Genomic DNA, 14,664 nt, shown 5'->3' with positions numbered 1-14,664 from the left:
AATTATACGCCAAAATACTGGCAAATCGTCTGGCTCCTCTCTTGCCCTCAGTAATACATTCAGATCAGGTGGGGTTTGTGCGAGGAAGGGAGGCGAGGGACGGCATAAGTAAGACCCTCAACTTGACTGCCTATGCTAAATCGAAGTGTAAACCGTTGGTTGTACTGTCGATGGATGCGGAGAAGGCCTTCGACCGTGTGCACTGGGGCTTCATGTTTTCGGCCCTGCGACAGCTGGGCCTGGGGAACCGTTTTCTGCATAGGGTCGCAGCCCTATACTCTGGCCCGTCGGCCAGGGTCAAGGTAAATGGAGCAATGTCGGGCTCTATGACAATTGGGAACGGGACCAGGCAGGGATGCCCTTTGTCGCCCCTTCTATACGCGATAGTTATGGAGCACTTGGCAGTGGCGATCAGGAAGAACCCTAGTGTACACGGTCTATGGGTGGACAATATTCAGTATAAAGTCTCTCTTTATGCGGATGACCTCTTAGTGTATATATCCCAGCCACACATAACCCTTCCATCATTGATGGAAGAGTTCCAAAAATACGGAGAGGTCAGTAACTTCAAGATTAACTTTCAGAAAACTGAAGCCCTAAATATATCCCTAGGACAGACTGAACTTACAAGACTTATGGGAAATTTCCCCTTTCGGTGGAAGACTGGGGCCATTCAATATTTAGGCATTCAAATCCCTACTGACAAGACCGACTTATATAAATTAAATTATGTGCCTTTGTTGGAGTCGACTCTGAAACGGTTGAGGGAATACGGACGGAAGAACATCTCATGGTTTGGTAGGATGAATTCATTTAAAATGGACATTCTTCCAAGGTTTTTATATCTATTCCAGGCGGTCCCGATAGTGCCGCCGAAGACATTCTTTCAGACCATTAGATCTGCGTTAATCCGCTTTACCTGGCAGACATCTAAACCTCGTCTTAAATATTCTATTCTAACCTCCCCGAAACCCAGAGGTGGAGCGGGCCTCCCTGACCTGGAACTCTATCACAGAGCTTCCCTACTTGCATGTCTGTTTGACTGGCAGTTCGGTCATCATTCTAAACAATGGGTACAATTGGAACAGGTATCTTTCGGCGTCCCATTGCGTCATCTCCCGTGGATCAGACGAACTGAACAGGTTGCAAATGACTATAAGGGACCAACAGGTTTCTTGACTCGAGAAGTTCTACAGGTCTGGAATCGTGTTAAACATAAACAGAAACTGATCAGTAATTTGAACCCACTGTCACCGATATTTGGTAATCCGGACTTTCCCCCAGGGTGTCACAGAGACCAATTTTTAGGCTGGCATAGGAGTTCTGACTTACGATTGGGACAGATACTAGTAGACGGAAATTTTCCGACATGGGATGCCTTACGGGAAAAGTTCCCAAGTAGGACACTCTCCTGGTTGGAGTATAACCAGTTGAGATCGTTTATACGGGGACGTTTGGCCGACCGTGCTTCTCGCGCCTCCCATGACGCGGTTGGAAGCTCTCTTACAAATGCAAGACCCTCCCTCACATTTGATTTCCTTTTTATATAAGGAACTTCGGAAGGGGTTCCAAGTTACATCCGCGCATGGGAGGAGGAGATGGGTTGCAAGTTCTCGAAGGAGGACCTTGATAAAGCTTTTCTTTATACACATAAAATGTCTCCGGCCGGGGGCGCTCAAGAGAAAAATTATAAGATACTGACTAGGTGGTACCTGTCCCCCGTTAGATTGAAGTCCATCTTCCCGACATTGGATGATACATGCTGGCGATGTGCAATGGAGAGAGGCACACTATACCACATATGGTGGCAATGCCCTGATATACGACCCTTTTGGGAGGGGGTGTTTCGGGCCTATCAGGAGATCTCTGGGAAATGTGTCCTTCACTCCCCACAAATTGCCATTTTATCAATTCTCCCGGGTTCCATATCAACACAAAAGAAGAGCCTTCTCCGGTTTTGTATTACTGCAGCAAGGATGGTGATCCCGCGCTACTGGCGTACAACGACAAAGCCAACTATAGCAGAGTGGTTATCAGAGTTTATAGACATTTTTCGTATGGAGGAGTTGATGGCTGAATTGGAGGGAGATAATTCCCGTTTGATTCGAACATGGCAGCCCTGGATCGTGTTCAAGGAGACGCCTGGACTACTTCGATTAACTGAAAATGTTTCTTAGAGACCGGCTTGGAGATCAGTAACCCATCCCTCTGTCCCCCCCCCCCCCCCTCCCTGTGAGTTATCCTTTTCTTTCTGATTCCTCTCCCTCTTTGATATTCGTAATACACCCTCACAGGTTATGGGCAAAATGTTGGCGAATCCGGTATGGCTTGGTGTATAACCGTGTATAATACTGTATCTTGTACCTTATGTCTTGTTTGTTATATGTTAAAATCTTTTCAACTTCTTTCAATAAAATAGATTCAAGATAAAAAAAACTGCAGAAAAAACCCAACATGTGAATATAGCCTAAGTAATACTCTGGAAGCTAAACTGCCTAGACCCCAGGAAAGTGAACTAGCAATCTGTGAGATGTGTCCTGATGCTGTGGATGTATTTAGCTCACAGAAAATGGCCAGGTCTGGATACAATTGTATTCTCTTCTCGTCCCAGAGCAGAACTAGATACAGTGGGTACGAAAAGTATTCAGACCCCTTAGGGTATGTGCACACGGTGCGGATTCTGCTGTGGATCCGCAAGCAATGTACAGTACAATGTTAATGAATGGAATTTAAAAACCGCAGTGCACATGCTGCGGATTTTTCCAAGAGGATTTCCTGCGGTTTTAAATCCGCAGCATGTCAATTCTTTATGCGAATTCCGCAGCGGTTTGACACCTGCTCCATTGTACAGGTGTCAAACGCAGGGGAAAACCACAGGCAAATCCGCAAGTAAAATGCAGGTCAATCCGCAGCACAATCCGCACTTTGTGCACGCACCCTTAAAATTTTTCACTCTTTGCTTCATTGCATCCATTTGGTAAATTTAAAAAAGTTCATTTTTTCTCATTACCCCCTTTCTGCCATGTGATGTACTATCCCGTCCATGTGCCCTGGGATTTAATTCCCAGGGACGGGATAGTACGTCACAGTGATCAGCAGCGCCCACGTGGTGAGCGCCGCTGATGCGGCCGGGTGTCAGCTGATTATCACAGCTGACACCCGGCACAATGTGTCAGGGGCGGTCACGGACCGCCCCCGACACGTTAACCCCTTGCACACCACGATTAAACACGATCGCGGTGTACTGGGGGTTAAAGGGAAGCATCGGCAGGGAGGGGGCTCCCTCCGTGCTTCCCTGAGCCCCCCCACAGCAGCGCAATGTGCAGCGCTGCTGCGGGGGGCTCCATCCCTGCAGGTCCCCGAATCCAAGATGGCAACGGGGGCCTGCAGGGAGCTGGCTTCCTCAAGCCTGCAAAGCGCAGGCAAGGAGGAAGCCTTGTGCAGTGCCTGTGACAGATCGCTGATCTGTCACAGTATCAGCGATCTGTCACAGGACAGTGATGTTCCACCTGGGACAATGTAATAAAGTTAAAAAAAAAAAAAGTGTAAAAATAATTTTAAAAAAATCGCTAAATAAATAAAAAAAAAAAATTCCCTAATAAGAAATAAAAAAAACCAATAAAAGTACACATATTTGGCATCGCTGCGTCCGTAACGACCCGCCCTATAAAACTGTCCCATTAGTTAAACCCTTTAGCGAACCCCTTAAAAAATAAAAATAAAAAACGAAGCAAAAAATAATGATTTATTACACTGGTCAACAGCATTTTTGGTGCCAAAGATATTTCATCGAATTTAGGGTATTTTTGGGGTGCTGATTCTGAATATGTCATCAGTTTTGCCAGATTGGCTCAAGTTTTTGAGATTTTTGGTATCTTATTTATAGCACTTGTTGGTAAATGCGACGCATCATCTCATTAATTTCTTTGGATTAGTACTTGAACTGAGCAGTTCTCAATATAGTTTTGTGTTAATTAGTGTTCTAAAAGTTTGTTCATAGCTTGATTTTTGCACTAACTTTATGTTGTTGTCTGTTTTCCAGTGAAAAGCATGAACTCATCAAGAAGAAGTTGTCTTAACGATCCAGACTCATTCTGTTACATTTGTGGTGAATACACACTGCCAAAACATAGAAGAAACATAACAGACTTCGTAAAAAAAGTGTATTTTGCCTATTTTGGGGTTATGCTTGGGGACCAAGACAAGTTTTGGGCACCACACATAGTGTGCAAAGCATGTATCGAATTATTACGAAAATGGAGCAAAGGACAAAGAAAAAGCTTCAAATTTGGTGTTCCAATGGTGTGGAGAGAGCCAAAAAATCATCATGATGACTGTTATTTATGGTAAACACAGGTACAGGCACATCTTCACAATGAGGGACAGGCCTTCTTGCAGATTCCATGTTACTCCCATTTTCGTTTCTTATGCTTATTGAATCCTTGCACTGCACAGAAATAACAGTCATCATGATGATTTTTTGGCTCTCTCCACACCATTGGAACACCAAATTTGAAGCTTTTTCTTTGTCCTTTGCTCCATTTTCGTAATAATTCGATACATGCTTTGCACACTATGTGTGGTGCCCAAAACTTGTCTTGGTCCCCAAGCATAACCCCAAAATAGGCAAAATACACTTTTTTTACGAAGTCTGTTATGTTTCTTCTATGTTTTGGCAGTGTATATTCACCACAAATGTAACAGAATGAGTCTGGATCGTTAAGACAACTTCTTCATGATGAGTTCATGCTTTTCACTGGAAAACAGACAACAACATAAAGTTAGTGCAAAAATCAAGCTATGAACAAACTTTTAGAACACTAATTAACACAAAACTATATTGAGAACTGCTCAGTTCAAGTACTAATCCAAAGAAATTAATGAGATGATGCGTCGCATTTACCAACAAGTGCTATAAATAAGATACCAAAAATCTCAAAAACTTGAGCCAATCTGGCAAAACTGATGACATATTCAGAATCAGCACCCCAAAAATACCCCAAATTCATTAAAATATTTTGGACACCAGAAAAAAAAATTTTTTTCGTTGACCTGTGTTATCATACCGCCGAACAAAAAGTGCAATAAAGCGCGAACAAAAAGACGCATATAAATATGCATGGTACCGCTGAAAACGTCATCTTATCCCGCAAAAAACGAGCTGCCATACAGCATCATCAGTGAAAAAATAAAAAAGTTATAGTTCGCAGAATAAAGCGATGCAAAAATAATTATTTTTTAAATAAAATTGTTTTCATTGCATAAAAGCGCCAAAACATAAAAAAAGACCTAAATGAGGTATCGCTGGAACCATACTGACCCGAAGAATAAAAAGGCTTTATCAATTTTACCGCACGTGGAACGGTGTAAACGCACCCCCCAAAAGAAATTCATGAAACGCTGGTTTTTGTTCATTCTGCGTCCCAAAAATCGGAATAAAAAGCGATCAAAAGATGTCACGTGCATGAACATGATACCAATAAAAGCGTCAACTCGTCCCGCAAAAAATAAGACTTCACATGACTCAGTGGGTCAAAATATGGAAAAATTATAGCTCTCAATATGTGGTGATGCAAAAACTATTTTTACAATAAAAAGCGTCTTTTAGCGTGTGACAGCTGCCAAACATAAAAACCGCCATAAATAGTAAATCATACCCCCCGTTATCACCCCCTTCGTTAGGGAAAAATAATAAAATAAAAAAAAGTATTTATTTCCATTTTCCCATTAGGGCTAGGGCTAAGGTTAGGGCTGAGATTAGGGTTAGGGGTGTGTTGAGGTTAGGGTTGGAGTTAGAATTGGGGGGTTTCCTCTGTTTGGGCACATCAGGTGCTCTCCAAATGCAACATGGCGTCTGATCTCAATTCCAGCCAATTCTGCGTTGAAAAAGTCAAATGGTGCTCCTTCCCTTCCAAGCTCTGCCATGCGCCCAAACAAAGTTTTACCCCCACATATAGGGTATCAGCGTAATCAGGACAAATTGCAAAACAACTTTTGGGGTCCAATTTCTCCTGTTACCCTTAGGAAAATAAAAAATTGGGGGCAAAAATATAATTTTTGTGGAAAAAAATGATTTTTTTATTTTCACGCCCGGGCGTTATAAACTTCTGTGAAGCACTTGGGGGTTCAAAGTGCTCACCACACATCTAGGTAAGTTCCATGGGGGGTCTAGTTTCCAAAATGTGTTCACTTGTGGGGAGTTTCAATAGTTTAGGTACATCAGAGGCTCTCCAAACGCACATGACACCTGCAGAACATTCCCTCAAAGTCTGCATTCCAAAACGTCACTACTTCCCTTCCGAGCCCCGACGTGTGCCCATACAGTAGTTTTCTCCCACATATAAGGTATCAGCATACTCAGGATAAATTGGACAATGACGTTTGGGGTCCGATTTCTCCTGTTACCCTTGGGAAAATAAAAAAATTGGGGACTAAAAGATCATATTTGTTGAAAAAATACGATTTTTTTATTTTCACGCCCAGTCGTTATAAACTTCTGTGAAGCACTGGGGGGGATCAAAGTGCTCATGACACATCTAGATAAGTTCCTTAGGGGGTCTAGTTTCCAAAATGGGGCCACTTGTGGGGGGTTTCCACTGTTTAGGTACATCAGGGGCTCTCCAAAAGCAACATGACACCCGCAGACCATTCCATCAAAGTCTGCATTCCAAAACGTCACTACTTCCCTTCCGATCCCCGACGTGTGCCCATACAGTAGTTTTCTCCCACATATGGGGTATCAGCGTACTCAGGACAAATTGGACAACAACTTTTGGGGTCCAATTTCTCCTGGTACCCTTGGGAAAATAAAAAAATTGGTGACTAAAAGATCATGTTTGTGGAAAAAATAAAAATACGATTTTTTTATTTTCACGCCCGGGCGTTAAAAGCTTCTGTGAAGCACTGGGGGCTCACCACACATCTAGATAAGTTCCTTGGGGGGGTCTAGTTTCCAAAATGGTGTAATTTGTGGGGGGGTTTCACTGTTTTGATACATCAGGGGCTTTCCAAACGCAACATGGTGTCCGATCTCAATTCCAGCCAAAAACGTCAAATGGCGCTGCTTCCCTTCCGAGCTCTGCCATGCGCCCAAATAGTCGTTTACACCCACATATGGGGTATCAGCATACTCAGGACAAATTGCACAATAACTTTTATGGTCCTATTACCCTTGGAAAAATAAGAATTGAGGGTGAAAAGATAATTTTTGTGGAAAAAATATGATTTTTTAATTGTACGGCTGTACGTTATAAACTTCTGTGAAGCCCTTGGGGGTTCAAAGTTCTCACCACATATCTAAATAAGTTCCATGGGGTGTCTAGTTTCCAAAATGGGGTCACTTGTGGGGAGTTTCAATAGTTTAGGTACATCAGGGGCTCTCCAAACGTGACATGGCGTCCGATCTGAATTCCAGCCAATTTTGCATTGAAAAAGTCAAATGGCGCTCCTTCCCTTCTGAGCTCTGCCATGCGCCGAAACAGTGGTTCCCCCCACATATCAGGTCTCAGCGTACTCAGGACAAACTGCACAATAACTTTTGCAGTCCAACTTCTCCTGTTACCCTTGGTAAAATAAAACAAATTGAACCTGAAGAATTTTTTTTGTGAAAAAAAGTTAAATGTTCATTTTTTTTTTAAATATTCAAAAAATTCTTGTGAAGCACCTGAAGGATTAATAAACTTCTTGAATGTGGTTTTGAGCACCTTAAGGGGTGCAGTTTTTAGAATGGTGTCACTTTTGGGTATTTTCTATCACATAGACCCCTCAAAGTGGCTTCAAATGTGATGTGGTTTGTAAAAATAAAATGGTGTTGCAAAAATGAGAAATCGCTGGTCAACTTTTAACCCTTATAACTTCCTAAGAAAAAAAATTTGGGTTCCAAAATTGTGCTGATGTAAAGTAAACATGTGGAAAATGTTACTTATTAAGTTTTTTGTGCCGTATCTCTGTGATTTAAGGGCATAAAAATTCAAAGTTGGAAAATTGCAAAATTTTCAAAATTTTCGCCAAATTTCCATTTTTTTCACAAATAAACGCAAGTTATATGAATGAAATTTTACCACTAGCATGAAGTACAATATGTCACGAGAAAACAATGTCAGAATCACCAGGATCCATGGAAGCGTTCCAGAGTTATTACCTCATAAAGGATCAGTGGTCAGAATTGTAAAAATTGGCCCGGTCATGAACGTGCAAACCACCCTTGGGGGTTAAGGGGTTAATGTACACTCTGCACCCCATCTTGACTGAAAAAAACAGAAATGTAGAAATTTTTGAAAATTTATTAAAAAAGAAAATATCACATGGTCAAAAGTATTCAGACCTTGCTCAGTATTTAGTAGAAGCACCCTTTTGAGCTAGTACAGCCATGAGTTTTCTTGGGAATGAAGCAACAAGCTTTTCACACCTGGATTTGGGGATCCTCTGCCATTCTGCCTTGCAGATCCTCTCCAGTCCATCAGGTTGGATGGTGAGCGATGGTGGACAGCCATTTTCAGGTCTCTCCAGAGATGCTCAATTGGGTTTAGGTCAGGGCTCTGGCTGGGCCAGTCAAGAATGGTCACAGAGTTGCTCTGAAGCCACTCCTTTGTTATTGTAGTTGTGTGCTTAGGGTCATTTTCTTGTTGGAAGGTGAACCTTTGGTCAAGTCTGAGGTCCAGAGCACTCTGGAAGAGGTTTTCATCCAGGATATCTCTGTACTTGGCCACATTCATGTTTCCTTCAATTGCCACAAGTTGTCCTGTGCCTGCAGCTGAAAAACACCCCCATAGCATGATGCTGCCACCACCATGTTTCACTGTTGGGATTGTATTGGACAGGTGATGATGAGCAGTGCCTGGTTTTCTCCACATATACTGCTTAAAATTATCACCAAAAAGTTCTATCTTCGTCTCATCAGACCAGAGACTCTTATTTCTCATAGTCTGGGAGTCCATCATTTGTTTTTTTTTTCAGTAAAAACTATGTGGGCTTTCATATGTCTTGCACTGAGGCTTTCGTCAGGCCACTCTGCCATAAAGGCCCGACTGGAGGAGGGCTGCAGTTATAGTTGATTTTGTGGAACTTTCTCTCATCTCCCTACTGCATCTGTGGAGCTCAGCCACAGTGATCTTGGGGTTCTTCTTTACCTCTCTCGTCAAGGATCTTCTCCCACGATTGCTCAGTTTGGCTGGACGGCCAGGTCTAGGAAGACTTCTGGTAGTCACAAACTTCTTCCATTTAAGGATTATGGAGTCCACTGTGCTCTTAGGAACCTTGAGTACTGCAGAAATTCTATTGTAACCTTGGCCAGATCTGTGCCTTGCCACAATTCTGTCTCTGAGCTCCTTGGCCAGTTCCTTTGACCTCATGATTCTCATTTGGTCTAACATGCACTATGAGCTGTGAGGTGCTATATAGACAGGTGTGTGCCTTTACAAATCAAGTCCTATCAGTTCAATTAAACACAGCTGGACTCCAATGAAGGAGTAGAATCATCTCAAGGAGGATCACAAGGAAATGGACAGCATGTGACATAAATATGAGTGTCTGAGCAAGGGGTTTGAATACTTATGACCATGTAATATTTCAGTGGTTACTTTTTTAATAAATTTGCAAATATTTTTACATTTCTGGGTTTTTTTTTCACTCAAGATGGGGCGCAGAGTGTACATTAATGAGAAAAAATGAACTTTTTTGAATTTACCAAATGGCTGCAATGAAACAAAGAGTGAAAAATTTAAAGGGGTCTGAACTCTTTCCATACCCACTGTATGTACAGAAACTGAACAGAGAAGACATTAGAAAGGGACTAATCCAGCATTTTTATGTTAAACCAGGGAACCTGTATAGACTAGTTTCATACTTGCGTTAGCTCCTCCGTCACAAGTTCCAGCATTTTTGGTGGAAGAAAAAACACAGAATGTATTTTTTTCCAATAAAAAGAAAACTTCATGAACAGAAACCAAATAGCTGCCCCTGTTATAGCAACCAGAACTCTCTGGCACTGTTTGTATCCATCATTTGACGGATACTTTTTTGTAGAAGTTGTTTTTTCTTTTTCTGTAATGCAACATAAAAATAGAACGGTGAACACCAGTGTGTACCTCGCCTTATCTAAGACAGCTTACACCTTTGGATCTAAAGAAGTACCCTTACATCCACAATAAGATTGCAGCTTAAGAAAACAGCTTTGAAAAAACCTTATTGGCATTGAACTATGGTCAGGATGCTGCGGAGTTATACTGCCAGAAGTCCCAAAAGTGGGCGGTTCTTACTAAATGGAATGATGATGCCCTAGCAGCTCTCTTTTGGAAAGGTCTAGCAGAAACCGTAAAATATGTTATGGTGGGATTTCCGGTCCCTTCTGGTCTTAACGACTCCATGTCATTAGCCATTCAAATTGATCGACGTTTACGTGAACGTAAAAATACGCGAGAGGCGGTGTTGCCTTTTGAACAAACTTCTGAACCCATGCAATGTGATAGGGTTTTGTCTAGGACGCAATGTCAAGAGTTCAGAAGGCGTAATAAGTTATGCTTCTATTGTGGGGACACCTCTCTTGTTATTTCTGTCTGCCCTAAACGAGAAAAATGTTTTGCTCACTCATTTGCGGTGGACAGTGTACAGCCTAAGTTCCTGTTGGCAGTTACCTTGTTCTGCTCCTTGTCTACTTTTTCTGCTAAGGCCTTTGTTGATTCAGGAGCAGCTTTGAATCTGATGGATCTTGACTTTGCCAAGCATTGCGATTTCCCCATGGTACCCCTGACAATCCCTATTCCCTTGAGGGGGATTGATGCTATCCCTTTGGCGGAGAATAAACCCCAGTTTTGGACCCAGATGCTAATGTGGGTCGCCCCGGACCATCAAGAGAATTGTAAATATTTGGTGTTGCGCAATTTACATGATACTATTTTACTGAGTTTTCCTTGGTTGCAAGCCCATAATCCTGTTTTAGATTGGAAAACTCTGTCTTTGGTGAGTTGGGGTTGTCAATGTGTTCTTGGTGACACTCCTGTTTTCTCCACCTCTCCTCAGTCTCAAGACGTTCCTGACTATTTGGCTGATTTTTCTGAGGTCAGGTTTAGTAAATCAACAAGCACTTTTAACTCTGGAAAATAAATCAGAAATCAGGGGTAACGGGTACTGGTATTTAACAGTGATTTTGTTAAGGGAACAATAGTACCGTATTTTTCCGACCATAAGACGCACTTTTTTCCCCAAAAATTTTGGGGGAAAGTGGGGGGGTGCGTCTTATGGTCGCAATACACGGTACTACTCTGGTCTCTGGTGGCAGCGGGCGGGGCTCTGCGGTGCGGAGATTCGGGACGAGATCTGATCTCGCGCATGTGCCGTCCCCGGACCGGCGGCCATCTTTCCGGCGTCCATGCTCCCGGAGGCCACCGCAACATGGCGGCGGCCAGCAAGGGAAGTACGGGGGCCTCCGGGCTGCGAAGAAATGCTGGCGGAGCCGCCGCCCCTGCACCGGAGCACAGCCCGCTGCCACCACCGCACCGCAGAGCCCACCTGCCCCTGCCCCAGCACTGCTGCCCCTGCCCCAGCACAGCTGCCCTTGCCCCAGCACAGCTACCCCTGCCCCAGCACAGCTGCCCCTGCCTCAGCACAGCTGCCCCAGCACTGCTGCCCCTGCCCCAGCACTGCTGCCCCTGCCCCCAGCACAGCTGCCCCTGCCCCAGCACTGCTGCCCCAGCCCCAGCACTGCTGCCCCAGCACAGCTGCCCCTGCCTCAGCACAGCTGCCCCTGCCTCAGCACAGCTGCCCCAGCCCCAGCACTGCTGCCCCTGCCCCAGCACAGCTGCCCCTGCCCCAGCACTGCTGCCCCAGCCCCAGCACTGCTGCCCCTGCCCCAGCACAGCTTCCCCTGCCTCAGCGCAGCTGCCCCTACCCCAGCGCAGCTGCCCCAGCACAACCAACCTGCCCCAGCACAGAGCCGCCACCGCACGAGCCTGGACCACTGAATGACCCTTGTGACTACTTTTCCACCTGTGCCAGATCCCTTCCCAGGTAAGCTGAATTCAGACTGTAAGACGGACCCCCATTTGACACATTATTTTTTTTTTCCCTATTTTCCTACTGAAAATTGGGGTGCGTCTTATGGTCCGGTGCGTCTTATAGTCCGAAAAGTGAGCCATCTTTTTTGGCAACAACAAAAAAAAATAGCACCTAAAGGTGAAGAGGATGGTCTGATATGACCCTTCTCCAATGACTCCTTGATATAAGATCACATAGCATCATGTTCAGGTACAGATAAGTTGAAAAGCCGACCCTTGGGAAATTTACAACAAGGCATTAACTCAATTGCACAGTCATAACTACTATGAGGAGGCAAAGACGCGGACTTACTCTCACTAAATAAATCTGAAAAATCAGCCAAATAGTCAAGAACATCATGAGACTGGGAAGAGGTGGAGAAAACAGGAGTGTCACTAAGAACAACGTGACAACCCCAACTCACCACAGACACAGATTTCCAATCCAAAACAGGATTATGGGTTTGCAACCAAGGAAAACCCAGTACAATAATATCATGTAAATTGTGCGACACCAAAAATTTACAATTCTCTTGGTGGTCCGGGGAGACCGGCATTATCACCTGTGTCCAAAACTGGGGTTTATTTAGAACTTAGGCTGTACACTGCCCACCGCAAATGAGTGAGCAAAACATTTTTGTCGCTTAGGGCAGACAGAAATGGTATGAGATGCGTCCCCACAAAAGAAGCACAACTTATTAAGCCTTCTAAACTCTTGACGTTGCGCCCTAGACAAAACCCTATCACATTGCATGGTTCAGAAGTTTATTCAAAAGGCAGCACCGCCTCTCGCGTAGTTATATGTACACGTAAACTTCGATCAATTTGAATGGCTAATGACATAGAATCGTTAAGACAAGAGGGGACAGGAAATCCCACCATAACATCTTTTACAGTTTCTGCAAAACCTTTCTGAAAGAGAGCTGCTAGTGCATCATCATTCCATTTAGTAAGGACCGCCCACTTTTGGAATTTTTGACAATATAACTGCAGAATCCTGACCTTGGTTCAATGCCAATAAGGTTTTCTCAGCTTGATCAATAGCATTAGGTTCACCATACAACAATCCCAACTTGAAAAAACGCATCCACATTAGCCAGAATAGGATCTCCAGGTGTCAGAGAAAAAGCCCAGTCCTGGGGATCGCCGCGCAGCAGGGAGATGACAACTTTAACCTGCTGCACCGAGCTCCCCAATGAATTAGGTTTCAAAGCGAAAAATAGTTTACAATTATTCTTAAAATTCAAAAATTTAGACCAATCCCCAGAAAACACATCAGGAGTAGGGATCTTTGGTTCTACAGCAGATGATTGAGCGAGATAGGCAGAAATTCCCCGCACTTCAGCAGCGAGCTGCTCAACACGATCGGACAATTGCTTAGTCTCCATTAAGGAAAAAAATCCTCCTACGGCCCCAGAGAAAAAGAGGAAAAAATATATAAAAAAATTCGGACACTTTTATTTTTCACAATTCTTTCCTTCTTTGGAGTACCCTAGAGTCTACAGTTTTGGCTGGTGATTCTGTTATGAATAGATCACCGAGGAGAATGGCAGGAATAGGCTAGGCCACCAGGAAACCAGAAAGGTTGGAAACTTAGCGGATTGCAGACCCCTAATCCTAACATCACAACTAGCAGTAGCCGTGGGGCGTACCTACAATGCCCTAGACGCCTCGGCACAGCCGGAGAACTGATTAATCCTAAAGCAAGAAAGGTGAAATCTAAACGGCCCCGGAGTAGAACCCCAAAGAAATAGATAGCCCCCATATATATATTGTCGGTGAGACAAGATGAGGCACAACCACAGGCAGAAAATAGACTGAGTAAATGATGGGGCCTAAACTGTCTAGATAGGATAGGAAAGGAAAGACACTGTCTCCAATCTCGCAAAAACCCTAAAAAATCCAACACGTCTGATGTACAAAAACAATGAGGTCTCACGACCTCTCTCCCACTATATCAGCATTCTGGTGTGAACTGGCAGCAAAGCAAAAGAGACTAATATAACAGGTGACTGAACAAACTGACACAAGCTGTAACATATGGAGCGGGGTCCAGCACTGCCCCAGCAGGGAGCACACTGAACCCTCACAGCAAAGCAGAAAGAGGCAAAGCCAGATCAGATGCAAAGGATTAGCAAATGAACAACTTAACTGAAAAATGCAGGATCAGGCAGGAGACAGCAGACCTCAAAATGCACAGGAAAAAACAATCACCAGCAGCATCTGAGGGAAGCCTGCTCACTTATATCCTCCCAGATAGTAACCCCTGACTTCCAACCATCATCGTCAGGTGGCAGACTTCTGTCAACCCGGCCAGCTCCACTACCCGCAGTAACCACCAGCGGGAGCTCCAACTCAGAAGTCAGATCAAGAGAATTCACAACAAATATCTGTCATTTTTCAGTGATCATTGCAGTATATGTACAAATAAAAGTGTTATTATAATTGTAATATATGCTAAGAATAGAATGTTTTATAAGAATAGGATTTTGATAACGTTTTGATAACTTTTTCATAACAAATACCTTTAACTGTAGGACAAAAGAAACATAAGCACTTTTTGATAGATGTATATGTATAGATAAGAATGGTTAATTCGCAATTAAGTATGTTTTATAGCAGTGGCGAACCTTAG

Source organism: Dendrobates tinctorius, unplaced genomic scaffold, assembly GCF_039654945.1.
Source record: "Dendrobates tinctorius isolate UK_male_01 unplaced genomic scaffold, ASM3965494v1 ptg000030l, whole genome shotgun sequence".
NCBI classification, from domain to species: domain Eukaryota; kingdom Metazoa; phylum Chordata; class Amphibia; order Anura; family Dendrobatidae; genus Dendrobates; species Dendrobates tinctorius.
This window is presented reverse-complemented; position numbering follows the sequence as displayed.